Source organism: Micropterus dolomieu, linkage group LG05, assembly GCF_021292245.1.
Source record: "Micropterus dolomieu isolate WLL.071019.BEF.003 ecotype Adirondacks linkage group LG05, ASM2129224v1, whole genome shotgun sequence".
In the NCBI taxonomy this organism is placed as follows: domain Eukaryota; kingdom Metazoa; phylum Chordata; class Actinopteri; order Centrarchiformes; family Centrarchidae; genus Micropterus; species Micropterus dolomieu.
The window spans coordinates 767,648-774,840 of record NC_060154.1 but is presented as its reverse complement, the minus strand read 5'-3'; positions in this window follow the sequence as shown (position 1 = coordinate 774,840).

The following is a 7,193-nucleotide window of genomic DNA, read 5'->3' as shown; positions in this document are numbered from 1 at the left end:
TCAGCCCATTGGGCGGGGGCGGAAAGGGCCCCCCCCCCCCCCCCACCTTCTCCCTCCGCGACCCAATAAACGGCTGACTGGATTTTCACGCGTCAGATGCTCTCCCCCCCTCCTCCCTCCCAGCGGTGCCGTGTACCCAAACATCAAACGAAAAGCTTCGTGATGCGGAGGCCCGTGCACTCGTTTTGGCGTACAACCACGTGAGAGGCGCATCAATGCGCGGAATAAAACGTGTTAAAGAGGAGGGTCAGAGCAGGACTGCAGTGCTAAGCCCTGAGGCATGACCACCCATCCATATGGGGACCCCCCCAACACACACACACACACACATCTCCCCCCCAACATCAGGTAACTGCGTCACGCAAGGTGGGGAGACACAATAAAACAAGTTATAATGTAGGACACTGACGTCATGTCCTCAGGGTTATTTGTGGGCTTAAAGTTACACACAGTGGGTGCCTTTAAAGGTGAAAAGCTGCAAAAGTTGTTCACCAAAGTGTTATTCCAGTGTGAAGGTTTCTTTGAAACAGTATTTAGACCTTTGTGCAACAATTAATTAAATCAGACCTACATGAAATATTGGTAAATTAAGTGAACGGCCCCTGAGTTTCCTTAAGCAAGCCAAGAAAACAAATACAACAAAATAGCTTCTGAAAACCTGCACATAAGTGTGCAAGAGTGGAAAATGGAGCATTGCACACAGTTTAGAGATTCTTGTATATGTCGACCATTTCCCTGCAGAGTGACTTCATCTTCTTTTCCTTGTCTGCTTATCCTGATCCCTCCTGCCCTCATGTGACTTGATCATAAGAATCTCTGTATGTTGCTCTCTGCAGAAGTGCAGTATTTCTCTGGTGGTTGTTCATATTTAGCAGTTTGTCCCACATCATATCTTCTATTTTCCTCTAATCCCTTTTACTTTTATTTCTAGGTTCCTTCACATCACTCCTCCTCCACACATCTACTTCCTCTGATTGAGCCTGTGCCAACCATTGCTTTCATGTCACCTGGTGGTCAATTGCTGAACTACACCCCTTTTGTTATTTTTGTTCCTGATCAAACAATCATGCTGATTTTTCAGCCTACTGTTTTGTGCATGTAAACAAGGATATCTACATAGAGAGAAAGTTTGTAACATAGGAACAGAGTTAGAACTGCCACTGTCACAAGCAACAGGTCATCATGGGGAAATACACACTTTCTTGCTGAGAGTTAGATGTTCAGGTGGATATCAATCTCATGTCTGGGGGGAATCAGCTAGCCTGGCTCAATCCAATGTTCAAAAATAGCCCACATACACCTCTACAGCTCAATAATTAGCACAAACATATATCTTTGTTTAATCTGTACATTAACAGACCAAACCATTTGTTATATGTTGGAGCTATTTCCTGGCAAACATAATCATCACTGCAATTAGGTGAACAGGCAGCTACAGATTATAAAAGTGAGGTTGTCCTAATATTAAATTAGTTTCTCTAAAGTAAACTTTAAAGCTAATTAAGGTGAAATCAATGGGTGAGTGTATATGTCTGCGTGAATACTGTTGAATATAAATGCCTGTAGGCATGTGTAGATGTGTTGATGAGTGACGTTACATTTATGAATATCTGCACTGCTCACTCTGTTGTAGAAAATACTCGGCCCTCTCTTTAGTTTCTTGCTGTGTTTGTTTGACTTTGTCATAATTGTGTGTGACGTGCCGGCTGAGGTCAGGACATTTCAGCTGACTGTTAATATGATCTCATTCCTGCAGCCAGAGTCTGATGCAGTGATCAAAACCTTCACCGCTGGAGGATACACACTGATATCTGTCACAACCTCAACCCTGCCGGCCCACAGGTGGATCCATCATGGTTACACATGTCTAAAAACTAAATCCCATTAATTAACTCATACAGCTGCAAATTCCACTGACGCCAAGCATATTCCACAGATTTGCTTTGTTGAGTCACTCAGCAGTGAATGATGGAAGTGACTGAAGTTGCTGTTCTTGCTTGGGAATTTCTGGTATCTCAAAGCTCAGTGGTACATGTGGTACCTTACCAATAAGGTGGTGTCAATCAGAGCCTCTATTACCCCCGCGGCCTCTTACAGAGAGTTTTAACCAGTTTTATCCCATCGACTTGTCTGAGCTTTTAAAAACAGTATCACAAATGAGAGTGTCCTCCAGCCCACTTGATGTAATACCTACAAAGATTTTACTGAAAGTAATAGATTCTGTGGGGCCCCATTTGATCTCTGTTTTCATCTACTGGTTGTGTCCCTGATTATTTTAAAACGGCTTGCGTGAACCCACTTTTAAAGAAACCTGGTTTAGATCCCTCCCTCCCACATAATTTTAGACCAATTTCAAAACTGCCTTTTATTGCAAAAATTCTAGAAAGAATTGTGTCCAAGCAGCTTTTGACACCATTGATCACAACATCATGTTAGACAGACTGAGGCACTGGGTGGGGATCTCTGGTACTGCCCTAGAATGGTTTTCATCCTACCTGTCAAATAGGAAGTTTTGCGTGTCTCCTCGTTCTGTCCAGTTAAATATGGTGTGCCTCAGGGGTCGGTCTTAGGACCCATTTTGTTTTCCTTGTATCTGCTTCCCCTTGACATATTATCCATAAACATGGTATTTCTTTTCATACTTATGCTGATGACACACAAATATACTTGCCCGTCAGATCCACAGACCCTGGAATGCTGAGTTCACTTAACAACTGCCTTTGTGAAGTTAAAAAATGGATGTCAAATAATTTCCTCCAGCTGAACTCAGAAAAAACAGAAATCCTGGTCATCGGGTCTCAGCAGATGGCAAAACAAATACTGCCATCTGTTGGTTCGCTAGTAAATCACATTAAGCCTGTGGCAAAGAACCTTTGGTTCCAGAGTCTCGACTGAAAACTAAAGGGGACAGAGCGTTTGCTGTCAGTGCCTGGATTATTGCAACAGCCTTTTCACCTGTTTCACCCAAAAATCTACTGATCGACTCCAGACTGTCCAGAACTCAGCTGCCAGGCTTTTAACCAGAACAAAGAAATATGACCACATTACTCCTATTTTAGCTTCATTACACTGGCTCCCAGTATGTTTTAGAATTGACTTTAAAATTCTATTGATCACTTTTAAAGCTCTTCATGGCCTCTCGCCTTGTTATATTTCTGACCTTTTAGTCCCATACGCACCAGCACGTACCTTGAGATCCTCGGGCAGAGGTCTGCTGTCTGTTCCAGAGTCTCGACTGAAAACTAAAGGGGACAGAGCGTTTGCTGTCAGGGCCCCGGGGCTCTGGAACAGCCTGCCCGAGGAAATCAGGTCGGCTGAGTCAGTGAACTCTTTTAAGTCCCTTCTTAAAACATACTTTTATAGGAGAGCCTTTCCCGATCTTATTTGACTTTATTTTATCCCTTTTATTTTATTCTATTTTACTTATTTTATATTTATCTTAAACGTGTATTTTAGTCTTTTCAATGTTTTCTTGATTTTATCTTGTATTGTTTCTGTATTATTGTCTTTTGGGTATTATTGTCTTTACACTTGTTAAAGCACTTTGTAACTTGTTTTTGAAAAGTGCTCTACAAATAAAGATTATTATTATTATTATTACATTACAGTATGAAAATCACCTTCTAGCTATGCTTATCCTGAGCTAAGCTAAATGCGTCCCCGACTCATTCAAATAAGAAACCTCAAACCCTTCTTTTAAGTTTATCCAAAAATATAGCACAAAATACAGCAGTCACGCTATGTTTCAAAATAAACTACAGTATTTATGTATATATTAAATGTAAATATGCTAAAAATACTTTTCCAAGGTGAAATCCCTTCTCAAACCTTCTATCTATCGGCCTGTTTGATCTGTCCCTTCACCCGAACACTGACTCAGCTGATGTTCACACAATGTTTGAGAGCAACAGCTTTCACCAAATGCAACCAATTAACAGATCAAATATTCACACGTCCCTGTGATCACCCAGATTAAGGTTAGTTTTAAAGTAACCAGCAGTTTAATGTTTAACTAAGAGTTTGTTAATTACTCACCGTTGTATCCCAGTGTACTTACTTGATGGTTGGTAATGAAGGGCCTACTCTGCATCATCTGACCTGGTGGACAGATCGACAACATGCTGTTTACTGGCGTTGTTGCAGCACAACGTTGTAAATGACAATAAGGCACAGCTGTGTGCATTTAACAAGTTAGAAGATTATGTAAATTGGTAAACAATTTAGCCTAGGCTACTAAAACAAACAGCATAGGGAAAGTTTAAGTTTTGTAGGAATTTAAGCTAAAAATGGATGGAAAGCTGGCAACATACACATTTCTCACCGTGACCTTCTTCTTCTGGTCTGGATCAATTTTCTGTTCAGATCTCAACAGGTCTGGGCAAATCAGAGGCAACGTTTTAATGATAATGTACATTAGAAATTAGTTGTCGTGTATGTTTGTGGTGCATTCTGAACCTGGAAAGCACTTTGGTCAACTAGGGTTGTTTTTAAATGTGCTATATAATTAAAGTTGATCTTGAACTAGAAATGTGTAAATTCTGTTGCAGAAATAAAGACATCACCTTTTTATGTTCAGTTTCTGCAGGATAGATATGAACTGCAGTTACAGGAACAGGCATGAAATAAGACAAATTTCCAAAATGAACCATAGGCCGTAGGTCAGCGTTGTGTTTTGATGAACTACTTTCTTTTTATCTCTTTTTTTTTGCTCTCCCTTTCTTCCCCACCTCATTTTCTCATGCTCCCATCCTTCCTGCTGTCTCTGTAGATTTCATATGTGAGCGGAGCAGGCGGCAAGAAATGATCCTCCACAGCACAATAGTCCAGCAACACGCATAATGAGCGCAGAGGGGGAAATAAAGATGAAGAAGATGAGGCGTTCCTCAGGGGAAGTGAGGCGTCAGCAAGATTTCATGAGGCCCGTTCAGACTCATGATGAGTCAAAAGAAAAACAGAATTCCTCAGATTTAAAACTGCAGAGCTGAGGCGCGGGTCGTCCAACTGAAAACACTTGGACGATGTTTGATGGTAAGTCGCTGTATCATGTATCATCATCATCATCAACTTTCTGGTCTTCCAAGTTGGTCTCTGTCATGGAAACTTGTCATTACAGCAGATCAGAACAGACACATTTTGGAAACTGCTGCATCAGAGCTTTTTATGGCTGCCTGGCTGAACTCGAGGCTCGGTTTAGTTTATCGTGCTGTATGTGTGCCAGAGTCATCTGTGCTTTGCTGTGCTTGCGCAGCAGAGCATGGGCAGAGGCTGGATCACATGAAGGATCCGTTCTAGAAGTCCAGATACGCGGCTTCGGGAAGAAATGGGCGTAACTGAGTTGAACGTCTTTGTAATTTTTCTGGGAATTTGGGGATTTTTTTAACAACCTAGAGCACTAACATGGTGGGTATGTGTTTGGTTCATTCAATACATTTCAGAATAAATAAATGAAAGTATTCAAGTTCAGTCAAGTTTGAATGAGTCAGAACAAACACAGAATTTGTTAGAATTAATTCAAACCCAAACCACATGACCACTAATCCAGAACGAACATTAAAGTGACATGGTTCTGTTCATTCGCGGTGCGTCTGCGGCCTCACCTCTCTCCATCCTCCCAACAGAGACAGCGGTTACAATCTCCCTAGTTATCACATGATAACAACTAAACCATCTCCTTGACAACTTAGCAGCATCCTCTCGGGAAGGCCATGAAATGTGGTTGAAAGCTCTTGAAACAACTTTGTGTTTTTTTAGTTTGGTCAACACTGTGGTTAAGGTTTGGTTATGTTTAGGCACAAAAACGACTAGGTTAGATTTAGGGAAAGATCATGGTTTGGGTTAAAATTGGTACTTTGTTAAGGATAGGGGACCTTCTTCATCGTGGTGACAACAACAAACATGTGGTTATGGTTAGGCCATGATGGTGGTCATGCTTATAAAAGACCAAAGTTGACTGTCAGATGTTTGGTTGACCCAACCATCCACCCCAGAGTTTACTAAGTGGGCGACAGATCCAAGGAATAGCCTCTTCCACCTCTCTGTATAAAAGCATTTAATAAAGTTTATGTTAATCACTAATCCTCATTAATGCCGCTGCATGAGTCTCTAACACTGATCATGTCCACACACATATGCGCTCAGTAAATATATTCCAACCTGGCTCTCTGTCTAGTGCACACAGAAAATGACAGCCGAGGCTCACTGCTCAGAATTTATGAGTACAGATACATTAGTTGTGCCTCTAAAATAAAAAAAGCACTCCGATAGCTAACTAGAAAAACAAAGAAACAGAGCCAGCTGTCTCGAAAATCTATTTCTCAGTGGTGACTCACTCACGGTAATCAGGTATTAGTTTAAACGCCATTGTTAAATGAGGACAATACAAACATTTCCTCTCGGCGTGGAGCCCACCAGGCGCCTGCCACTTACACTAAATGGATAATTGAGAAAAAAATAAACTGTGGGGTCCACTTGCTGCAGGCTAACTTGATCTGGAAGTGTGTGTGTGTGAGGGAGAATGCTCGGCCTTTGGTTTGCTCAGTGTGTGTGTGAATTAGAGAAAAGGAGTTGGAGTGGCGAGCGCATGCATAGCCACCAGTGGAGGAAAATTGAAGGCAGATTTTCCACGGCAGGCGTTGGCTCCAAATTGCTTTGCTTTGGACGGGGAATTTGCTCTGGCACGAGATGTGACAATGATATTCATTTCAGAGCTCGCCCCCATTTATACCAAGCTGAACACACACACACACACACACACACACACACACACACACAGGCCACAGCTGAACCAAAACTATTACAGAAAACTCAAACTGCCTTCAAAGGAGAAAAAGAAACATTCCTCATAGCCTTAAGTTTAGGCACTGATCAAAAGGCACATGCATAAACTTTATCCCTCTCTTATACTCTCTTTCTCACACACACACACACACACACACATTTCTGTATCCCTAGTTCGGACGTCCACATGCATGTAACGTGCCCACATTTGGCTCATTTGATCCAATCCCAGTGTCATGTTTCCCCAAATAATCATCTCCAACTGGTCAGTATGGAGCCCATTAGAGAAAACTCAAAGTCAGTCAGCAGCACAGAGGAACACGGCCTGTGTGGGGAGAAAAATGTCAGCGATAAAGACGCACGAGCATCATTTCATCACAGAAAACAAATACATAAGTGTGAGGCAGGGCCTCCCC